This window comes from Candoia aspera, chromosome 2 (assembly GCF_035149785.1).
Source record: "Candoia aspera isolate rCanAsp1 chromosome 2, rCanAsp1.hap2, whole genome shotgun sequence".
NCBI classification, from domain to species: domain Eukaryota; kingdom Metazoa; phylum Chordata; class Lepidosauria; order Squamata; family Boidae; genus Candoia; species Candoia aspera.
In genome coordinates this window covers 225,090,932-225,116,887 of record NC_086154.1, presented here as the reverse complement: position 1 = coordinate 225,116,887, position 25,956 = coordinate 225,090,932, and positions in this window count along the sequence as shown.

Here is a 25,956-nt window from a genome sequence, read left to right as displayed (position 1 = left end):
CGGTCTCCTGGTTTCTAGGTCATTGCCTTAACCACTAGACCAAACTGCTCCCGGTATACAGGAGCATCCTTCATTTTAGTGACATATATGGTATAATTTTTTTTATTTATTTATTTATCCAATTTGTCCCCCCCCATCTCCTCCCATCGGAGGACCCTAAAAATAAATTATTATAATTTGAATAATTATTTCTAAATCTCCATTTATAAATATAAATAAGTGTGTGTGTGTGTGTGTGTATTTATTATGTCTGTCTGCTTTTTAGTGATGCATGTGGTTGGGCTGCCAATACGCAAATGTCTCTCTCTCCAAAATTCCAAACTATCCTTTCCTAATCTAATGTACTCCACATTTGTCTGGCCTACAACTCTTAGCCAAGATTTCCATGATGATTGAGAATTCTGGAAGTTTCAGGAATTTTGGGGACTCTCAAGGATATCAGATTGAGGAAGAATGCAAATGTCAGGCAAAGGCAACATTGGCTCAAATTGAGATTACAACAGGGAAGAATGGAAGGACTTCATTGTTTTCTCTGTGACAGTGATCCCCCTCAAATATGCTATTTATTCTGTTTGGAAAAAACTACTCCTTGTGGCTAAAGTTAAAAATGAAAGGAGGGCACATATAAATCAACATCCTCTATTAAGTATTTGCCACTTTCTTGTCCCTTTTCTCTACCAGTCAGTTGTCTTGCCTGCTTTCTGCCCTCCTCAGGTATATTCTTCCCAAGGCAGAATGGGCAGCTATTGACTCAGGAGAATTCAGAAAAAGAGAAGTAAATATTAGAATAGAAATAACATGCATGGTGGTGATAAATTCAAAATAAAGTAAATATTTGAAGAAAATGTGTTTTTCCTCCTGTTAGTTCTTCAGCAGCCACACATAAATCAGAAAAACTAAAGTTCCTTACACACCTTTACCCAAATAATTCTTTTATTTATATCTGAGGAGGTTTATAGCTAGCTTGTATCACCTGTGACAGCCACAGGTAAATCTCAGATTGGAATTGCTGTTCCAATCTAAAATGGATCCTTTCTAATATTGTACTCAGCTGCTTGGTTTATGAATTTTGTGGTGTGTTAGGGTACCATTCAGAGATAAGAAAAGAATAGAGATTAGATATGTGCTCTGCAAATGTCCTTTCTTTCAGGTTGCTGACAGGATTAGAGAAGAGAAGCCTTTAAAAACATCTTTCCAGAATTGATCTTTGATATATTTCATATAAAGTGTGTGTGTGTGTGTGCATGCGCACAGAGAAAGAGACATACATACACACACACACAAACATGCACACACAAGGTGACAGTTTATGTGAGATGGAAAGACAATTTCAGTCAGGCAATTACCCCTTGTTGATAGCAGATTATTTCCTTTACTAAATTCAGAAATAACTTCTTTGTATATAGGTTACTGCTTTTCAGGGATACTGGAATGTATGTTCCTGTCTTTTTATGAATATGTTTATTTTAATCAGTAAAGTCTGGAATAGCTCTTTCTCTTCTTTTTATCTCTTTTGGAGTTATACACCACCTTACATTTAACATGGGAGAAGATATTTGTTACATGTACGGTAGGGTGATTATACATAGCCAGAGAAGAGTGCCAGAAATTACATCCATATCTTATATCAAGCATGTGACACTTGTTTTCTACAGCAGTAGCTCAAATTATTATATTTTTTAGTAAGGCAATACTTAGAGTCACTGGTCACTATAATGAACAGCAACAATCAAATATACAGAATGAAACATAAATAGAAGTGAGGTGAGAAAACCTAAAAGCTAAGTTTATTTATGAAGTACTTTTAAATCCCAGTGGACTCAAAAGGATTTATTTCAGAGTAATCTGAAGTAGACTCAAAAGGATTTACTTCAGAGTAATCAATTTAGGCTTCCAGAGATTCAGTTGCTACTGAGCAGATAATGCTCAAGTTCTTGTTGGATCATATAGGACATATAGGTAAAATGGGTTGAAATTAGGGCTAAGATACTGAACTTCTACTAAATGGAATCAAAGAGAAAGAGAAATACTAATCATTTCCTGTCTGGATTTCTTCAGCCATTATATGATAACCCTAGCTGAAATATCCCTTGAAAAATAAATTAACCTGTTGGATTCACCCACCATTTTATGGCTATTCTTCTGACTTCTCTTGTAGTGATGTCAGTGAATATGATCATTCTAAGGCTGTGTTCCTCAACCTCAGCAACTTTAAGATGTGTGGAGTTCAACTCCCAGAATTCCCCAGATCAGAAAAAGATTGTCTGAGGAAAACCTAGAGCCTATTCAGCTGGCCCACCCCAGGTGACCTGTCAGGCACTTTGGTGGAGGCCTTGCCTGCAGCCTGGAATAGGGATGTGGTGGAGGCCCTGCACCAGTTTGCTCCTATGCAGCTTCTCTCTATGTGCCAATCTTGGGATGCTCCTTGGTTTGCCAAGGAGCTCTGACAGATGAAACATCAGAAGTGATGCCTACAGTGCCATTGGAGAAAGAAAAAGAGCGAATCCAACCGAACACAAGTAAGAGCCCATATTCAGGCCTATATTGTGGCATTAAGGGTGGTGAAGCATTGCTACTTCTCCATTCTTATTGCATCTGCCAATAGCCACCCAGTGGCCATGTTTAGGGTGACCCACTCCCTATTTGGGGAGCTTGGGCCACAGGATCAGCTACAGGGCCATGGTGAGAATTATTCATGCTATCTGGCAGACAAAGTTACTCAGATTCGCCTGGAGTTGGACTGTGGGCAAGTCCTAATGAGTTGCCCAGGGATCAGTCTTGTAATGTTACCTGGACTGAGTTTGATTCTGTTACATCCAAAGAAGTGGACAAGTTCCTTTTGTCTATCAGTCCAGCCATCTGTTTGTTAGATCATGGCCCCTCCTGGGTTATTAAAGCAGCCCAGGAGGTAGCCACAGGATGGGTTCATGAAGTAGTTTTGGACTTTTTGAGAGAGGGGGTGGTCCCACCAACCTGGAAGGAGGTAGTGGTATGCCCTCTCCTCAAGAGGTCATCACTGGACCCTTCCCTGTTGGAGAATTATCAGCCAGTTTCCAATCTTCCCTTTCTAGGGAAGGTTATGGAAAAGGTGGTTGGACGACAGCTACAGACGATCTTGGAGGAAACGGATTATCTGGATCTGTCTCAGTCTGGCTTCAGGCCAAGGTACAGTACAGAGACAGCATTGGTTGCGCTTACTGATGACCTTTGGTGGAGCCAGAATGGGGTTGGTGCATACATCCTAGTGCTCCTTGATCAGTGGCTTTCAATACTGTTGACCACGGTATCCTTCTGGACTAGCTGCAGGGATTAGAAATGGGAGGCACTATGCTCCAGTGGTTCACCTCCTTCCTCAGTGGTCAGTTCCAGTTGGTATTGACAGGAGGGAGAGATCGCGTCCATGGCCCCTCTTGTGTAGGATGCCTCAGGGCTTGACACTCTTGGCAGCTGTGGCCAGGAGCGCCTTTGCACAGGTTCATCTTGTGCACCATTTGCACCCTTTCCTTGATCAGGAGGCCATTCAGACAGTCACCCATGCCCTGGTCACCTCACAATTGGATTATTGCAATGCACTCTACCTGGGGCTGCCCTTGAAGACCACCCAGAAGCTACAGCTGGTTCAAAATGCAGCAGCACAAGCAGTAATGGGCACCTCTCAGTGTGCCCATGTGTCACCACTGCTACACGAGCTGCATTGGCTGCCAGTTGGCTTCCAAGTGCAATTCAAGGTGCTGAATGGCATAGGGCCTGGATACCAGAAAGACCGCTTGTCTCCAACTGTTTCTGCCTGCCCAGTATGTTCCAGCAGAGTGGGTGCGCTCCAGGCCCCTCCATTAAACATTGCTGTCTTGTGGGACCTAGGGACCTAGGGATTGTGCCTTCTCTATTGTGGCCCCCCAACTCCATTCCCCCAGAGAGAAGGAGGGCGCCCTCTCTCCTGAGGTTCTGGAAGGCTTTGAAAACTTGGCTTTTGTCCCAGGCCTGGGGTTGATGTTTATTATTTGTTCAATGGCCCCTGTTTGTTTTGTTGCTCTTGCTGTCCTTTAGATTATTTTAGTCTGGGCTGTCTATGTGATTTACTGTTCTTAGCTGTTTTTATGTTTTCCCTAGTTTTGTACACCACCCAGAGTTCACTGGAGTTGGGTGGCCAATACATTAAAATAAATAAAGAAACCATATGTAATAGACATTGGAGAGCCCCCAAAGCATCATCACAGTCTTGAAAACACCGACTGTGCTATGAGTTCTATACAACTAAACAAAGGAGATGGTGGGATTATGAAAGAAAATATTAACTGAGCCATTCAATGGTTGTGAAGAAGATGTACTGTATATTCATTGTTCCAGTAAGTCTGTGTTTGTATATGCAGATGCATGCAAAGCATAGTCCAATTTTAATCTATGAGGATGTGGAATGGTTCCAATCTAACACTAAAGCATAGATTAGCAATACGAACAGGACAGGAACAAGCCTGAGGCAAATGCAGTTATTTTTCCCCTTCCCTTCTCTTTCTCTCATTCTCTGAGAGATCAAAACCTCAAATCACTGTTGCAATAAAACATTGTTTTCCTACAAATCAGGGCTGCAAACATTACAAAGGAACTGTAGTTTGCCCAAATCACCCTTTATTAGATTTTGATGATATGAGAAAGTTTTGATGATACTCTTCTTATCTCAGTACTGGGCAGAGGGAGGGTGCCCAAACTTGTTCAGAACTATGGTTTCCATTATATTTGAATGTTGCTTATCTTCCAGTTTATCTCCCTGAAAGAACAATTGTAGAGAAATCTGGTTGGATTTATCCTTTCCATGTAGAGAAAAATTGTTTTTCACAGTATCAGCTGAGTCAGTATACAATTACAATCTTATTGATGAAATGTTAGCCTATAAACTATTAAAACAACCAATTAAATACATTTAAAATTTAAAGTACTGGCAAACAGTTTCTGCTTAGATTGGAAGTTATATGGATGCCATATGTTTATTTTAGGCTTAGGATAGGAAATATCTGTGGTTTTATACATATCACTGTGTGGTAACTGTTGGCATATGCTGACTGTTTAATCACTGCTGCTCTATAGCAGCTGATCTCTTTGCCCTTCCTTCATTTGTGATTTATATTTACTTTCATTAGACTTGCTTAGCACATTAATCACTTTTATGTTCTTTTCTATTAAACTTAATATATAAATGTACAGAAATAAAGTCAATAAAAATGTAAATGGCAATGTTTATACTTTATGGTTTTCTTAGTTCTGTATATCGATGTAGGCAGGTAGATAGGTGGACATCCTTGGTAGGGTCATATATTAATATAGGACATGCAAGAGACTGTTGCAGAGGTAAATATTAATTCTTGGTGTACTGTATGTTTCATTTGCCTGTTTTGCAGAACAGTGAGCACAGCAGCTACTTTGAATGCCTACTTTTGCATTCACAGAAATTGCTTTATATATTAGGTTGCTTGATTTATCTCATAACTATATATTTCACTATTGTATAAAACTGTTGTGAAATCTTAATTTCTTATTTATTTCTTCATGTATAGTATATAGTTATGCCCACCCATTACAAATGTGTTAAATATTGTTTTTCACCATAATCATTTATCTGGAATAGTAATCATCTGCGACTCCATATTTGATAAACACATATTAAAAAGCGCAACAATTTCCTCAGCAAGGATAAAATCTTGATATCCAGTATATCCAGCACAACCTTATGCATGTTTACTCTGAAGTAAGTCCTGGTGCTTTCATTTGCCCTCCTCTGCATGCATTCTTAGATATATAACTTTTCAATAGTGCTTTCACACTACAAGAAATTCACACTAGAAGAAATTTCGCTCAGTTATCAGTTATTGCTCTTTTAAAATGTATATAATGTGTAACCATTCATTGTGGATTCAGAATTGTAATTCAATTTTCAATTTAAGTACATTTATTGTATAGACTAAAAATTGTTTCCTGCAAGTTTTATGACCAAAAATGTAAGTGCATATGATTTTTTAAATAATCAGTTGGTATGGTGACAGTAGAGATTATCATTTTAGAAACATGATGTTCTACATGGTGAACAGAAATTAAACATTTTAGACATGATACAAAATGACAAAAATGGGGAGAAAAGCTAAAGCAAGTGCAAAGCAGCTATAATTTCATTGGCTGATGGATTAACCCAGATTGGTCTTCCCCTTGGAAAAACAGGGGGTGTGGCCTTCAGTGACCATAATGCTCTTGTGTTTACTGTTTACTCTTTTGATCCTATCAATATAGTGTCCTCAGAATAGTCCTTCAACTTTATTTTTCTTCAAAAAAAACCAAAAACACATTTCCACAGAATATAGTCACCTGAAAATTTGAGCAGTTCTATTGAAGATATATACAATAAGGTACATTATAGTAGCCTATTGTATATATTAATAGAGTAGGGCTATTGTATATATTGATAGAGTAGGGCTTATTCCTTTAATGTAAATATGAGCACATGATGTTGTGGAAGGATGGTTTGAAACTGGAGAGAGAGAGAGGCATTCACATAGTTGCTAGATGGATAGCCTTATGCATTACAGAAGAGGAGGAGGAGGAGGAGGAGGCACAAGTATTTACTATAATTTATAGTCTGTTTCTATCCCTCTGCCCTTATAGTCCTATTTCCTTCAAATTCTTTTTTATGAATCTCATCCTAGTTCTGTTCACCTTCTCACAAGACACCAAACAACTATAGGCCATATGATGCAAGCAAATTAATTAAATTCATCCAATATGTGTAATTTGTTCCAGCTGCGAATCTGGGTTTTGTGGTTATGGCAACTATTTTCAGGATAAAGAGTATCCTGAGGGCAGCAATGTCAATTGATTCAGCAGCAGAAAGCAGGGATAGGAAGCACCAAGTTTTGAGAACAGGGAAAAAGAATGACAAACATTAGCCATGTGGCTAGAAGTGTCATCTCCTCTTACAATTAATGTAATTGAATTCTGTCAGACACATCTAGCCATGACAGCCTCTCCAGTACTATGACATAAGAAAGTATGCCAGTTTTCCTTGCTTCTATGCCCATGGAATTACAAAAAGGCCTCAGAGATTGGTTGATCTACACATAGGCCCATTTTTGTAGCAGCCCCATATTTGTAGAATTATTTCACCCCAAATCTCCAGTTGGTCCTTCAGTTGTGGAAGTTAATGAATTTGGAAATCCTTCCCTTTATTCTCTGTATTGATCTTACTGCTATGCCGCTAATATTATATTTTTGTTCTTGTGTAAGGGCATGAACAAAAAGTTAGAGTAAAAATATATTAAATAAATGCCACATATCATAACTTTCACTACAGAAGTAAAGACTGAAAAGAAACAATCTGAAAAGGGGCCCTAAAAGTATCCAAATAATCTAAGGATGACATGAAAGTGCTTCAGAAGATTCTACCTTCTCACCATCTTACCATTTGTGCCTGTTTTTCAAACTTTTTTTTCTGTGCTGCAATCAGAAAGGCTTTAAAAGGAAGGCAGAAACTTCTTTAATAACTGGATTCTTTTTCCTTGTTGCTAGTTTTAACCTACAGCACTATGTGAGCCATATGACTCCTACGAGCCAGAGATATGACAAATGCACTGTGACATTTTCAGAACAAACCACATTATTGTCCTCTGAGTACTAATTTTACCAGCAAAACGATAGTGCTGCTGCAGAATAGCTAAACAAAAATATGATGCCACATTACAGGCTTATATCAAAGATTTCTATGGTATTATTTTGCAACCATGTAAAGCAGGAAAAACTGTTCTTTTTATAAGAACAGTTTCTCTGCTATGTGATTTGTGACGCCAGACAACAAGCTGTTCCATGCACCACATCAGCACCAATAACAATTCAGAATCAATGTGGGTGTTAATGACATTGTGAGTAGAAAAATACAGGGGCTGAGATCCAAATCTCACAACAGCCTTCCTACACTTAACACCAGCTCTGCAAATGGCATATCCTTGGACTGATTCCAAAAAACTCACAAGATGAACTTTATTTGACTTTGTGATACATTACCATGTATCCCCAGAAATCTCTCAGACAGAGTCCTATGTGTGTATTTTTCTGAGGAAGCGTCAGCCAGTGTGTTCTGCCTACCCTGAAGAGCACAATTGTTTAACACTTTGTCTGACAGTTAGTGCTGGTTGTATCAACACACCAGGGTACGTCTTTTATAATTTAGTTTGAATGGATTTTTGACCCATGAATCAATGAGCCCTTTAGAGGGTGAGTAATATTTGCTTCCTGAAAAGCTGTACAATAGCAACAAGGTCACAGTTTACTGTCAGTTTTTAAATAAAAAAATTTACACTTGGGGCACTTAACATATTTTGACAAGGTGACCCACAATTATCCATTAGGGTTGTATTTGTCTAAGCCCCTCTGCACTGCGATGCAAGGACTAGGAAATAGTTCATTGATGTCCCACTTGGGGGTGGGGAATAAGGCAAGTGGGACTAGTCCAAGGTCTTTCACAGCAAGAATACATCCAGCTATTGCTGTATTGATTAAACATTTGGGTAGTTAATCAACACAGCCAAACCCTTTTAACCTGCCATATGCTGTATTCAAAAGAAAGGTCTATTAAAATGAATCATGAAGATGCATTTTTTATCTCACATATCACTGGAAAAAAAATATGTATTTGACAAACTCTGATGATCAAAAAATACCCTGAGTTAAAGCATGTTCCTGATGTGAATACTGTCATTGTGTAAACCTGTGTATTTTTTTCTACCAACATTTACATTTCCCTGGAAACCAAAGCATTTTTTACAGTAATAGAATAAGGGCCATAGAAGGAATAATAAAAGATGCCAGTCTGGTCCTATTCCAGATGGTCTAAAATCTCCATATGGATAAAGTCAGGGAAATTTGTGGCCCATTTTGGATAAGTGTGGAAGCCTGCTTTTTAATTTGCCATTTGCAAAAACCACTACAAGAAAAAATGCAGTGCGGTTAAGTGGTACGTGTTTATTATCACTGTGTCTTTCTACATGAAAAGGTATGGGGAGTCAAAACTAAATATAAATGGTGTCTATGTTGGCAGGACACTTTGGGACCATGGATATTAGGGACAATGCATTCCGTAGTTGTATCTTCATCATCATCATCATCATCATCCAAATACTAAGATCCCATTTTTACTTCACTGACAGAAGGGCAGAAGAAATGTTTACATATTGTATTTTTCCACCTGAGTCCATGGTGCCCCATAAAAATCCATCCTAGCATATTATAGATCCTCCAGTATTTGTTTGTTTATATATTTATTCGTTCATTTAATTTAAATAGCCACCCATCTCACATATAGGTGGTCCTCAGCTAATGACCTCTCATACAGCAACCATCCGAACTTACAATGGTGCTGAACAAGTGGTACTTATGACCAGTCCTCAAAGTTCCAGTCATCGCAGCATCCCCAGGGTCACAATCTGGGCACTCATAAACCAGCCCACATTTCCAACCATTGCTGCATCCCGCAGTCACGTGATCACAATTTGCAACCTTCCCTGCCAGCTTCCCACAAGCAAAGTCAATGGGGAAGCTGGCAGGAAGTTGGAAATTGTGGTCACGTGAGGTCCTTGCTTAATGACCCATGGTGATTCACTTAATGACAGCAACTGTTAAGTGGCATGGTCGCAAGATGTCACGATTTATGACTGCTTTGCTTAGTGACAGAAATTCCACTCCCAATTACTGTTGTTAAGCAACGACTGCCTGTATGTGACTCTGGGTGGCTCACAAGTTAAAACACACCAAAAACAAAACAAAAAACCAAAATTATACCACAAAAACCATTAAATACCATTAAAAGTATTAAAACCACAAAAAACAATCTGTGAGAGTGAAATCCAACTTACTAACAATATAGCCATTTAGCATGTTCAGCACCAACATTACTAGATTCCCTGGCAAGATGGCAACACCAAGTCTAAAGGCCAGAAAGGTAGGTTCCAATCTAAGTTCCAGGGGAATGGTGTTCCAGTATAATATATTGGAGCATGCAAAGGAAATGAGGGAATAAACAAAAACCCTCTTTCTGCTTCTGCCAGAAGGAGCATCTGCTTAACGAAAGACCCTTCTACAATGTAACTGTATCCTTCTATGTGGAAAGTCCATCTGGAGTCCAAACCTATACTATGTACTGAAGAATCCTCAATAATAGTATTGCACCACTGACCTCCAACATCGTACATGCAGGTTAAAACACTATTTGAAAGACCACATTTTCTTTTATGTACCTGCCAAAACTCTGAGATCTTTGGAGAGCCACTTCTCTCAGCCCCAGTCCCGTCAAAGGGTGTTTGATAAGGACATGAGACTGTTTTTCCTTAAAAGTTGCTCCCAGCCTTTGGAACTCTCTGCCAAGGCAGGACAAGCTATCTCTGTGCTGTAATATTTCTGTAACAAATATAAACTTTTTTTATTCAGGCAGACCCTTGATGTGTACACCGATTTCTTACGAGCCTGTAATGATTGTTCATTTGTGTTTTTAATTTGAACACCATTCTATTGTTGAAGAGTAGAATATGAAATTAACACATATATAAATACAACCTCAAGGCTTCTTCTCCCTTTTTCAAGACCGAAATCCTCAAAGCACATTTTGAAAGAAACAAGGTAGGGAAAGTAGCTTCTGAATCTCTTTCCAACCCTTTATTAGGGGTGGCCACGCAAGGTATCTATGGTTTCTTCCATTTAGCAAAGTAATGTGTTGCATCTGTATAAGTGGGTGTGTTTCCATTGTCTCCTTATGTTGTGTGTTTTTGGATATGTGCACACACGGAAAACCCACTGCAGGCTGCACACACTCCATTCTGGGTCCCATTCTGTTCAGTTTTCTAAGAGTTATTTCCTTGATAGTCATATAGATAGACATGCAGACAAAATCCCAACCCCCTTTGCATAATTTCCTGCTAACTAACTTTCTACTGAGACTGGAAAGAATAAAAAGAGAACTAAGAAAACTAAAGAATGACATAAGCAGAAACAGCAGGGAAAAATAATTGTTCTTCTACCTGAGGGCTCTCAGAGTGGTACAAACAAACACCTGGCAAAAGGAATGTCTGTTGTTGCCTGAAGCCAGAAGAGAGACAGCCCAGTTTCCTGAGAGGGAGACAGTGTGAGAAAGTTCTGTAATATGGACACTGCTGTTGAGATATGACATACTTCAACCAAATCCACAAATACTTATAAAGTTCATTGTGTTTGTGTGTCCATTCAGACCTAAAACATGCTGTTTTGTACGCTCTTTGTAATTTACAACTGCTATTTAACCCATGGCAAAGGAATCAGGTGGGGAACGAAGTTTAGTGTATCCCTAGAGAGGCATCTGTGGGTGTACTGGTGCCCACTCGCTCTGCATTAGGGACCCATGAAGCTGACAAATCCATCTTTCCATAATTATGTATTAAAAAGGACCAGACAATTGTTTGAATTGAAAAGACATTAGCAGACTTTGCTAGCCAGACCATTCCAGAATTGGAGGCTACCACTCAAAAGGCCTCCTTTTGTTGTCATCCTCTATTCTTCAGAAGGAGAACCTAACAAAGAAGGATCTCAGCTAAAGGCACAGATAAATATATATGGGAAGAATTGCTTCCTAATCTATGCGAGGTTTTATAGATCAAAGCCAGCTCTGCGTAAATGAACCAGACATTAGTGGAGATAAACAATATTCAGCACAATGCATTCAGAGCGATCTTGCTGCATATTCTGCGTTAGCTGAAGTTTTTCAATATTGTCTGACTTTCCCATGTACAGTGCATTACTGTAGCTAAAATGGAAGAGCATTCATTTCATCAATGAATTAAATTATTTTTGTCCATTAATAAACAGACTCAACATTTCACCATGCTGCTGATAAATTAGTATTTTAAAAGCAAGACAACTAATTCACACAAACCAATAAACTATCAATCTGAGAAGATACTTATTCCTGTATTCAGATGTACTGTATCAATGATACGCAAGCATTTTTTCTGGGGAGATAATGTCCAAATTTAACTTCTATTAGCTGTGAGAACACAGAGCAACATGATCATGTTCGTGAACATTTGAAAGTCATTTGCTTTTTTGTTTTTAACATGTGTTTACTATTTTAGATTCATCTTACTAGAGATAGAAATCTTAAGATGTTGGTTCTTTTTCGCACAGTTTTAGAGTTCAGCGCACAGCGACAACTCTGAGGGGAGATTTCACACATGTATGGAAAATGAGGCATTTTTGCAGTAAAGTTGCAAAGTGTGAAAGAATTCTTGTTTTATCTGCCTTACTGTGTTTATGAGTAATTTTGCCTGGAAGTAAATTGACGAGTTGTCAATGAATAATAGGCAGTGCTTCAGCTAGGCTTTTCACAGGTTTGAATGCCTTTGGGCAAAAGGGCTAAATCTGCAATCTAGCATATGGAATAAGAGAAAAAAGTGGCAATGGGATGAGAGAGATTTACTGAAAAAATTCTGTGGCTGCTGATCTCTAACAATCCATTTGGCATGGCATTTATGAATCCATGTTAAAACGGTCTTGCCTCAGAATCTGGAAAAGAGGTTTCTGTTTTCCTTATGATGACCCAATTTTTTTTGTACCTTGAACACTGTTGGTTTGTGTCTTAACCTAAATCTGTAATAATACAGCTCAATGGGATGGAGGGGGATACCCTACTCTACCTTTTTGTCGCACTTCAATATCAGTTCCATAATTGTTCTAATTAGCATGCTATTGATCTAGTTCTCTCTGCCCTCTTGAGGTGTTAAGCCTGTTGCACACTTTCTAGAGTCAGTAAATTAATTTCATAGGCACATTAGCCAAGCACGAGGGTCTCCTATTATGTGAGATCTCATTTGTCAAGAGGTTCTGATGCTCAAGAGTAAAAAAGTGGTTTCCAAAAACTTTATAAACATGGTTCAGGTGTGAATGCTACACGAACAGAGCAGAAATAGAACAGATTCTAAAACATGAAATTCAACCTTTTTTAAAGGGTGTACCAATGGGTAGAAAGAAAATCAACATAATTTATTTGTGGGCAAAAGAAAACTTTTTCCCCGTTAATGGGATAATCAAGGATAAGTTACATTATATTTCTGCCACTCCATATAGGCACATGAGAAAGCCAGTTTGGTGTGGTGCTTAGGGCATCAGGCTAGAAACCAGGAGATTGAGTTCTAGTCCCACCTGAGGCACAAAGCCAGCTGGGTGACCTTGGGCCAGTCACTCACTCTCGGCCCTAGGAAAGAGGCAATGGCCAACCATTTCTGAAACCTTGCCAAGAAAACTGCAGGGGCTTGTCCAGGCAGTAGGCAATAGTCAACAATGACTCGAAGGCGCGCACACACACACACACACACACACAGCTTTGTCAAGAATCAGTTATATAGTTCTGGCCATTATTTTTCTACGAAATATGTAAGTGATACAAAATTGATTAGTCTTGTTACCACCATTGATTAACACACATTGTTACTGGTTTTTGATGGCAGTGCCTTATATGATACAAAATGGTTAGACTATTTAATTCACCTAAGTTCAACTGTGAATAATGAGGTAGAGAAATTAAACATAGTGCATAAATAATGATATGAGCCCTGCTCCAATATTATCCTGAAGCCACTGGGTTAAAAATGGAAATAGAACAAGAGGAAAGATAAAAGTCCTGCCCCCAAATTGCCTCCCCCACATACTTATCAGGCCTTATCATGGATGCTTGTGCACATTTTTTAGCTGACCATGTCAGAGGGGCCTCCTGAAATGAAAAATGCAGGTACAAACCTTTCAATTGTTGTGGTGAACATCCACCTGATTTTCTAGAATTTCAAAAATCTACTTGTAATCTGAAACAAACAAACCAACAAAAAACAACCCTCAGATTTGACACTTACAGCAAATTGTCTTCTTTTTCAAAGCCACAAAATAGAAAAATGTTCCTTTGTGTTTTGTGGACATTTGTGTACAGAAGTTCCACACAGCACTAACTTGCTTGGAAATAAGTTTTAAATCTATTACTTCCTGATGTTGAGATGATATACTTACACATACATGGAAATTAGGAAACAGGCTATAACATAAGATCCTGATGCATTATGGTACCCTAATTGCATGAAACAGTCAACTCTCTTCCTTTTACTTCTTCTTTTTTCTGTGTGACATTTGACAACTTCTCAAATATAACAGAAAGACCTGCCTTGTTACAGTTGTTTTCTTATGCCTTAGCTAAGTTTTCCTTAATTATTTCTCCAATTCTGTCAAGCAGTGTTATTGCCCCGCCAGTTTAAAGGTTAAACAAAGCACCAAATCTGTCAAAGTGAGTGAAACCAACTGGTGAAGAGCTATCAGAAAGTAATCAGTGCTAATAGGTACATAATGGCCAACCGAGAGCTGTTTGCACTCAGATACATCAAGCAGATAGAACTTCTCCAAAGTCAGAGACTAGTGAAACATGGAGCATACCTAGCATTATGGGGTTAAGGAACATACTTTAACACAGAGGCAAGGGGGAAGACTTGCACTGAACACAAGCGTCTTCAATAATTGTGGCTTTTCTTATGGTTGACTCAACATTTTAGAATTGATCAGCAAAATTCATTTGTTGGACTAAGTGTTTCCAAAGACTTGAAACAGATCCACTTAAGGAACTGGCTTAAAAGGAAACTGAATGTGTGGTTTTAAAAATCCTTTCGAACATAAGTGGCTCAATAGTGGTACATAGTGACTATACTCAAAACATAAATACTAATACCTTTTTTTATATTTACAAATCTTTCTGAGAGAAGTTTTCACTCAATTAATCAACATGGCAATATCATAATGACCCGTCCGCACCAATACTTCAATGATAGCAGCAAGAGTCTACTTTAATTAAGTCCATAGCAATACCCAACCTGGTGGTGCAAATAAACAAAGACAAAGTGGGGCATATCAGCACCCACACTGTTTGTAGCTCAGAGGACCTGATTTCCATTATTATTATTATTATTATTATTATTATTATTATTATTATTATTATTTAAATTTATATGCCACCTGACTCCCAACAACTCTGGGCAGTTTTCCATTGTTAAAATTTAAAAACAAAGAACAATAGGGAAAAAAACATAAAAACAGCACTAGACAGAAAAACAATGATGGCAAAGAAAATAAACCCAGAAGAAAACAGAAAAGAAGAAAAAGGAAGAAAGGGGCATCAGAATGGTTTGTTGAGCAACAAAAAGCTGGTTGCCCTAAGCAGACAATCTTTCTAACCATCTCCTTCAGAGTACCATTTGTGATGTGCCCTATATAGAGTGTTATATGAAGTATTTTAAGATTGAAGCCAATTTGGGAAATTAAAAAGTTAATTTTGCTAGCAAAAAAAGGTATGTCTAAGATCATAATGCTTTCCCCTGAATTATGTATCACCACTGGAGGATTTGAAGTTCCCTGAGGAGAAATATACCCTTAGAAACAGTGAAGTTCACAAGGCTTTCCTGGTCCAAGGAAGACTTCGCTTCCTCAGGATGGAAAGTATCCACACTGATTCTGAGGAGGAAGCTGTAATCAATTCTACATAGTGTTAATGAATGTCAAGTTCAGTTGAGGTCTAGTGATTAAGATCCTGAGTTAGAAATGGGGAGACCCAGGTACAAGTCCATCCTCAACAATGGAAGATCACTGGACCAGAGATTCTATATCAGCCACGGCCTCCACTTCACAGAGTAGCTGTGGGATAAAATTGGAGGATGAAGTGCCACGTAGTCTCCCTAGAGTTCAAGATTATAAGTCTAATAAAGTGAATGCTGCATAAGGAGCAGAAAGCAGGAATAAAGAGTTACTTGTGATTAAGATTTGCAAATACCTCTCTGATGCCATGCAGTTGAGCCTTGATAGGGCTTGGAGAATTCAGGATTTAAAGCCTACAATTCTAGGCTTCTGCTTGCAAGCCATGTCTCCAAACCAGCCTCTGCCATTTGCTTCATTTGCTGAAACATTGGGAACTGATCTTTGGCTGGCTATGGGTCCTGGTTTTGAACATCTGATTATGTTCTTCTAAAAGAGGACATTGATGTCAAACTTTTACTGGAGGTGGCACCTCATTATCTGGGATCTGTGGTGGCAGATATCTGAAGGTATCAGCATTAGAAATTGTTTTCCTGCCTTATAGACTAATAGATTATGACTGAGCAAAACATTCCAGGATTTATGTGGTAACATAATTAAAGGCTTAGGCTTATCTTTAAAAAAATAACACTGAAAGAAGCTTATAAACAGTACACATTTTAAATAAGCAACTGTAGAAATAATTGTGTATGGTTATATGATAACAGCAAGAGCTTGTTGAAGAATTTGTGTATAGTGATGTTCTAACAGAAGAGAAACTTGGCATCCTGGAAGCTTGGCATTCAGACAAATCAGCCATCAATAGAGACATAGAAATAAACCATATTTACACACCACTCAAAAGAGACAATAAAAAAGAAGAAGAAAAAGGCCAGAATACATCCTCTCCAGCAGCCAACACCCAGATAAGCAGGGATTAACACCAGGCAAAAAATCAAGCAGAAAACAATACCCTAATCAAGGAACTACCAAGGAGAAAACCACAACCCCAGCAAAACTAGCAGGGAAAGCTACTGTATGAAACCCCACATTCACTCACACTGATGATATTACCTAGCCAGGTAATGAAACGTCTGCAAGCAAACAACCAAGCTCAGAGAGCACCAGGGATAGTGATCCATCTATAGTGATGTTCAATTGATGATAGAGGTGTTATGTAATAAGCAATTTGTGCTTCAGTGTCATCTGATAATTTGTAGCTAAGCACAGTTCCAGCATCATAAAGCAAACTGCTAATGGTAAGAAGCATTAGTTCCTGTTCAACATAATGTACAGAATAGGTCCAACAATTTATTGATATTCTGCAAAACATTCTCCCATTGGTGAGTCTAATTTCAAGGAATTCTCATTCCCCATATATTTCTTTTGCAGGAAATTCTGGATTTCTAGGGTGCACAATGGACTCCCTAAATATGTATCTTGTTTTGGATGTGTGAATTCCAGAAGCATAATGTGGTAGCCTGAGTGTTAATACTACTCTTTAACAAATCAAAGTGTGTGGATAGCAAGGCAAATTTGGTCATCACATACAGCAAGTAAGGATAAATCATCTTGTCACCAGTTGTCTTTTATTTTGCTTCTAGAACTTTCTACCAAAAAAAGATCCACCTTCTACCAAAAACCCCCCCACCTCTGATATGAGGAAAATATTCTTTGCCAACAATTGCAGTTCAGATCTCAGATATTAATTACGCACGGCTTATACGCTAGCACCTTGCATCACATGGTTTTACTTAGCATCTACTTAATGGTTGGCATCTTTTGCCCTAATGTCAGAAAATGTATCATAGATTCCTGTATTTTGAGACTGTATGTGCCATTTTACCTTTCTAAGTCAAGTTGATAAAGAATCCTAAGTCCTTTCTTGTTCCATATATTGCTCTCTATACAAATTGACTTCTTCTATGAAACTGTTAGAATATTACTATTATTTTATTTATATAGGACTTTGTTGCTTTATAATCTTAGTTGCATTTGCCCTTGAAACTGGTCATTAGATTAGGTCATTACAATCCATATTTTATAATCCAGATATTGTGGCTAAATCTAAGGTCATACTATGTATTCATGGCAGAGGAAACATCTGAATCTAAATCTGCATTCAGTGCTGAAATCTAGATTGGGTCTCAAAAATAATATAAGGATGCCTTTATTTTCTACATTGCACTTAACATTGTTTTGGGAAATGTATGATAATCTTCATTAGTATAAAGAATAAATGGTGTAAAATAATAAAAATCAAAAGAAATGTCTAGAAAACTATTACTGTCCTTATATTGATGAAAAACTGAAATACAGGCATGTATGGAATTAAATAGCATAGTGTATCTAACTGCATTTTTCAAAAAAGCACTGGCTTTCATTGGCACAGAATCTTAATTATTTGTGTAACCATATTCAGCTCTAATTCCAGAAAGATACACTCAAAATATCATAATCTTTAACACTTATTTACACCTATTCTGATATGTTGTTAGTGTTGGAATTATTGGGGATCAACTCAGCATTGTCTCATAAGCATAAGGGGGGTCGCTCTAGCAAAACGCATCTCTATTGTGCTTGTGGGATGTCACATGGGTTACTTGATTTCCACTTTCTCCTTCTTCTTGGGCTTGGGGATTAACAGTCTCCATTACCTCATGTGCAGACATGCAAGCAGGAGGTGCTGCAGGAATGCAGCCCTCCCCCAACCATCTTCTGCTACCAAAGAACCAGTGATGATTAAGTGCTTTCTACTATGAACTTACCTGTATCAAGATCTACTGAATAAAAGTAAGTTATCTCTATTTTTTCTTCATCTAACTACTGTGTGAAGAGTGAATTTATTTCTGAACATAATTAAGCTTAATGTGCAAGTTCCTTTTTTGGTTCACACTTCTACTCTGCAAGATTGCTGTTAGCTGCTTGGAGTTCTTTTGTTAACCTTTAAAAACTCCATCAGTTAGCACATTATCCTTAGATCAGAGCACTAGCTATCTAGACTGAAAGTCCAACTTTGAGCTAGGAAAGAAGTAATATGATCATGGAGCTTTGAAAATCTGTTTGCTTCATGTAATGCAGTTTGTTTTTGTTCCTTTTCAAAATCTAGCCTATTCAGGAAGGCCCAGCGGCAGTAGACACACAATTCTATGTATTCATTGCCTGTGGACAATGGACTGCAGCAGATATGTTAACAAGCAGCCCTTCAACAAATGATAGGAAGTTAATGGGATGCCACAGCTAATTGAAACCACTGGATAATTTGGGAAAACAGAGCAGAATTGCTCAAAGCAGGTCTATCTGTCTTGGAAGATGTCTGCCCTCTGCTTGCAGAGTATGTCACAGTCACCTTACAAATCACCAGGATCTGTTTTTGAAATATATTTCTCATATACAGCATAGCACTTAAAACAATACAGATGTCACTTGGGGCACTGGAGCATGCCAGGCCACTGGGGTTAGGACTGACTCAGAGGAAAGAGCAAATCAACAGCGTAACTTTCGTGCTGCACCTGGCTTTCCCTTGGCCATGTTTTGACCAGGCTTGACCTTGTTTAGTTTGTGAGAGCTGATGAGGTCAAAGCCCAGGGTGGTATGAATGTTTCCAGAGAAATCATTCACAACTGTAGCAAAGAGAATTTAATGACTGTTGCAAAACTAGAACTGGAACTGTATATGGGGGGAGGGGGGACGGGACCAAGAAGTATATCTAGGAAACAAAGGAATCAAACAACAGTTTAAAATAATGGAAGGCAACTTTTGTTCTTGTTATCTGTACTTAATTATTCTTTCTATTTAAAAATATATATTGATTTCTGATGTGCCTTTATTCATCATTTTGGATATCATTCAAATGATGTGACTTTCCAACACATTTATGTCTTTTGCTATTTTCTAGGAGGACCATAGCAAACTACTTTATCTCCTATCAGACCAGTGATATACCTCATTCAGTGTTGTTTACACAGTCTGACTTCATAATTTGCCCTACCACATAACGTGGGCTTAAAAACTGCAACTGATGGGCATCCGAGGGAGGGAGGGAGGGAGGGAGGAAGGGGGTGGAGAAAAAAGTAAAAAAGGAAGAGGGGTGCAATTGCTCAGTTGTGGCCACCGTGTTGCCTTGTTTATCACCATCCCACAGACATCCCTGCTGTGATTGCTTTAGTAAGTTGACAAAATAGTTCTTCAGAATAATTTTCAAATGTACATTGCCCAAATTCCCTGCAGCCACATCTATTTAAGCACACACTACTAAAATTCCTAATTTTTCAGAGAAATCAGTCACTGTACATAAAATGTGTACCATGCTGAGTGTTACCCAAAGAGTCTGAGTAACAGCAGCAACCACTAAGCAGAATCTGGGTCTGTAGTTCAATAGTGGTTTGCATGCAAAACATGCCTTGAGTCTGCACAGGGCCAGAAAGCTCCTGCTTGAAGCCCTAAAGAGCTTCTGTTAGTCAGAGTTGACAATATTGCACTAAGTGGACCATTAGCCTGCTTCAGTATAACATAGTTTTCTAAGCTTGAAGCATTTATCTTTGGAATAGTGCACCATTAGGTGGTTCCAGAAACTGCCAGTATCTTCTCCTGCTATTATGCTGACAAGATTGATAATTCAGACTCACTTTTTGTTTTCTACTGTACTGCTGGCACAAGTTGAGACAATTCTGAATGCAGGTACTCAATTTGATTAGTATCTAACCACAACTACTTTCAGTAACTTTGGAGAGAGAAAAGTTATGTTATATTGTGATTATTGTTGTCAGAATGCTTTTATGACAAATGGCTTTTTCAAAAGGCAAATTAATTTTTCCTTCCCATATCAGATTTGGCTGAAAATTTGGCTGACTCTTTCTTATAATTTGGCTGAAAATCAGGGCTATCCAAAAATAAGGAAGCATCTTTTTCTTAACTGGTTTAATACTTTATCCACCACCTTTCCATTCAACATGATGATCAAGATAGCTATCAAAACAAGTGTGATTATTTTAACTACCTATATATTTTTTAAAATTAATGAATTTCACAACATGTTAAATACAATTACTTTACAACTAAATGAAAAAAAAAGGTTCTTAAAAAATTGACAAGAATTTTTGTTCAGAAACATCCACAATTTATTAAATGATGAATGGGTTAATATAAAATTATATAAGACCAATGCTCCTAGACTTTCTCCCAACAAAAGACTCAAAACTAGATATATTCACCAAATACACTTAGTCACGTTGAGTGTCTGGCATAGATATGCATGCCACCAACATTCTTCTATCCCATAAAACAGTTTAATCACAGACACTAGTTCCTCTGGGAGAAATGTGAAAAGAATGGTCACCATCCATTCCAAGTTACTGCTAACTAGAATCCAGATTACTTGCTGGATTAAAATTCTGGTTCATATCAGCAGGAAATGGTGGCCTTACTTAAGGAGCAATATGGGATGGGGCTCAGGAGCTATCCCTAACTTTCATTTCTTTAAATATGAGTTTTTGATTTCCCCTTTACTTTTTGTGCCAGATTAGGGGGCTCCTGTTTTAGACCAGATTTAAATATATCAATCAAATAGCCAGCTATGCATAAAAATACTCTGAATATTTTCTGTAAAGATGTTAGGATTCTGGAGCTGGGCAGAATTCTGGATTATGATTCTGGAGCTGGGCAGCTAACAAATATAAATCAATCAATCAATCAATCTAATTTAAAACCAATTAAAAGTTAGTGGAAAAATTTGAATCTTGAGGTCACAGAATATTTACATGGTTCATAATATGGGAGTGCAACAGAAAAATTATATCATGTAAAGTCAATTAAATTGCCTTCTAATTCAGAACATTTTAGATACTTTCTTGTAACAAAAGTTAATGCTGAAAGAGGTTTCCATATATTTACTTGAATCAATAATTTTACAGGAAATTATTCACCATGATCAATGTGGATTTCTACCTAAAAGACAATTAAAAGACAACATAAGAATTGTGTTAGATATCATAGAATATTTACAATATCATAATGAATGTCAGATGGCCCTTATTTTTTTAGATGCAGATAATTTGAAAATTTTGATAATATGAATTGGATTTTTATGTTTAAGGTTTTGGAAAGTATGGAATTTGGAGAATCTTTTATAAAGGGAATTAAGTCAATTTATACGTCCCAAAGGGCTAATATTATTGTGAGCGATGAACTGACTGAAGCATGTAAGAAAAAGGAACAAGGCAAGGATGTCCTTTATCACCTTTGTTGTTTATTTTAGTGTTCAAGGTTTTTAACAGGGACATCAGAAGGGATGAACAAATAAAAGGCTTAAAGATTAAACAGGAGGTCTTTAAGTTAAGAGCATTTGCTGAGGATCTAGTCTTGATACTACAAGATCCTTTGGACTCAGCTGAATATTTGATGAAAAAATTGAAAGAATTTGGGTTGTTAGCAGGTTTAAAAGTAAATAAACAAAAAACAAAAATGTTAATTAAAAATATGACACTGAATAATCAAGAATTGTTGATGAGAAAGACAGTTTTTAAGAGTGGAAAAAAAAGATTAGATATTTGGGAGTGATTTTGTCAACTAAAAATAGTGTGTTGTTTCAAAATAACTACAGTAAAATTTGGAATGAAGTTAAAAAGACCTGATAAGATGGGAAAAATTACACTTGTCACTTATGGGGAGAATTTCTGTAATCAAGATTGCCTAGGATGTTGTTCCTTTTTCAGATGATACCAATTCTCCCAACACATATAATATTTAAACAATGGCAAAAAGATATTTCAAAGTTTATTTGGCAAGGTAAAAAACCAAGAATTAAGTATAAACTGTTACGGGATGCTAAGGAACGAGGAGGTCTGGGGTTGCTGGATTTAAAATTATATTTTGAGACATGGTGTTTCCTGTGGATGAGGGATTGGATAACCTTAGAGAATAGAAAATAGTTACAACTTGAAGGTCATGAGTTAAGATTTGGATGGCATGCCTACCTGTGGTATCACAAAGTTAAGGCACATAAGGAGTTTAAAAATCATTACATTAGGAAGGCTATATTACGGATTTGGGATAAATACTAAGCTAGACTGTCACATCATTTACCTCTGTGGTTATCACCCTAGGAAGCATTTGCTGGAAGAGAAAATGTGGGAGAAACAAAGTGGTTAAAATATAAAGATTTATTAAATTTTGAAGAAGGCAAACCTATGTTTAAGACAAGAGAAAAATTAGAGATAGATGGTCTTTCATGTCACTGGTTTATTTACATGCAATTATTTAAACATTTTAAGTTGGATAAAAAGAATTATAGATTTGTAAATGAAATAACTTGCCTTGAGACTCAACTTTGTATGAATTATGAATGTATTATTACCAAATTGTATAAGATGCTATTGCAAATGAATTTGGAGGATGAACAAATCAAGGAGTGTAGGGTTAAATGGGCTAGAAATTTTGGGTATAATATTATGATGGAACAGTGGGAAAATGTGAGCAAAAGGTTTAAAATTTATGTTAAATTATAATTTAAAGGAAAAAATTTATTAAATGATGTACCACTGCTACCTAACACCTGACAAGTTATTGAAAATGTTTAAGAATGTAACAAAAGTTTGCTGGAAATATTCACAGGGAGAAGGAACTTTTTACTACCTCTGGTGGATGTGTGAAAAAGCAAAGAAATTTTGGGACCAGATATATACTGTTATTCAAAAAATTCTTAATATAAATATTTTTAAAAAAACAGAACTGTTCGTATTAGGTTTGATGGAGGAAGAATTGGAGAAACAACATGGAAATTTGCTTCTGTATATGAGTACTGCTGCATGAATACTGTATGCTCAACGGTGGAAGGAACCACAAATACCAACAACAGAAGAATGGATAATTAAATTAATGGGCTTGGCACAAATGGTGAAGCTAACTGCTCTAATAAGAGATAATACTATTTATAGATTTATAGATTCATGGCAACCATTTTTAGACTATCTGCTCATGACGGAAAAAAATGAAGTTATGATTATGGGTTTTACTGAATAGTGCTTTGTTTGGATAGAAATAATGTTAATATGGATAAATTAGTGGTAAGATATTAATTTATTTCAATTATATGTATATCTGTAATTGGGATAGCCAGAAGTCATTTCTTTGTTTTTATCTTCTTTCTACTTTCACATTTATAGTTTGTGTCTTTTTTCTTTTAATGCTATCTTCGATCTTTACTGTATTTACTGTTTTGTATTTTAACTATATTCTGATGAAAATAAATAAAGCTTTATATTTACTTGAATCATTGAACATCCCACTTATTTTTTTAATCTTCTCCTCCAGAGTTTTATTTACATTTCCCAATCACAAATAACACTATTTCAGGATTTTTTTTTCTTTAATCACATTGAATGTGCCATTCACCCTGAAGTGAATTCTACAATTCTAAAAATAGAGTAGGGCATATTCAACAGGTCACATAGAATGGCCACTTTGTCACTGGTTACAGTATTATAACTAAGAGTCTGGGGTCAAATCTGTCTTCTCTCTGAAGAGGTTGGAAGGTTTTATCCTGAAAATAACACCCACCTTAAATTTCAATAACCAATTCCCAACAGGATATCATGGGCAAATGCCTTTAAATAGTTAAGAGTGGGATAAATTGTACTTTTCATCTTATACTAAAGTCTGACCTAGTATATGAAATTGTGTTCAGGGAAAAAAAGCAATTGCACTGTTACTCTAATTTCACTTATTTACAAAATCATCTGGCTCTTTTTATCCTTTATAATCTGACATTGAATGATGGTGATAAAATCTCTAATAGCTATATCATAGTGGAAAGACTTTTAAGGAAAGAAGTATCTTGACTTCATACTTTGGAACTTAAACCCACCTCTAGCCTTGATTGTGGTATAAGTACTAAAACCTATTACCACAAAAGACACTGAGGTAATGTATAGATTTGTTCTCTAGGAGCTTCCATCCAAATTAGGCTGACCATATGTCCGATTTTGAATGGAACAGTCCCATTTTTTTAACATTTCCCAACCGTCCCATCATCTTAATATACAGTAAATGTCAATTTTGTCCCAGTTTTTAAAATCGTTGGAGCCATTACTGGGAAAAGCGGGAAAAAATTGAAATTGAAATTGAAATTGAAATTGAAAAGGAGGCTGACTTGGCAGTAGTTTTCAATCTGGTGGGAAACCTAGAGCGGGAACCACAGGAAAAGCTGATTGGTGGTGAGCAAGAGGAAGAGTCACTACCAGCAATCAGTGCAGCGGAAGACGGTAGGAAAAGCACGCCCAGAAGAAAAGAAGCCTATTGGCTCTCAGGCCAAAACGGTAGGAAGAAAATAAAATAAAAGGGTGTGCCAGAGAAGAACACGTTGTCGGGGACGTGTTCACTAGACTCCTCCATTCCTGTTATCCCATCCCAGCTCACTGCCACCCTCAGCCCTCCTGCAACCTCTCCACCCAACACCACCCCTGCACTGGCCTCTCTGGACCCAACCATTGCTGAACCTCCCCCTCCTGCACCTTCCCAGCTTACTGTTGATAATGTTTTTTATCATCTTTTTCGTGAATATGGAATATTACATAAGTTTAACCACATCCCATTTTGCCATCCCAATGTCCCGTTTTTGTCTCAAGGAAATATGGTCAGCCTAATCCAAATTCATCCTACAACAGCCATCACCAAGCTCCTACCATCTTGATATGTTGAACTTTATTTCCCATAATCCTCTAGGCAGCATAGCCATTGGAACAGACCAATTTAGAGAAGGCTGTTCTACATACTGTAGGGTTTTTAAATGTTTTTCACTACTGAACAAGATAAAAAACTGCCCAGTTCTTTGAAATAAAAGTTAAGACACTTGTGTATTTTCTAAAAAGGTAGTAATTCTTGTGGCAGAGTGCTGGAAAGAGTTTGGCCCAAGAGATCAGAAAAATCACACACCAGGCATTTCTATAAAAATAAATGTACTTACAGAAAGCACAAAAACATATTTACAAGCTTGTGCATTCACACACGCTCAGAGAGGACTGGGAGGAAGGCTGTGTAGAAAGGAAACTGAAACTAGTAACAAGCCCAGGCAAGCTGCCCTCCAGGCAAATCAGGAGCTTTACCTTATATGGTCATGCCTTTTCACACCCAAAACTAAGGATACTTAAGTTTGACCTTCTGACTCTGCCAGAGTGATTTGTTACCATAGGAACTTAATGGCTTGCTCCTTGCAAAAAACAAGGAAATGCCAACAACTCTTACCAGCTGGTTGCCAATATGTCCATTGGTTAGTGTTCTGAACAGATCATATTATCTATGATTCTTTTATGTATGCATGTGTGTATGTATGACTCTATAAAAATAAAACAAAATGCTAAACTATAT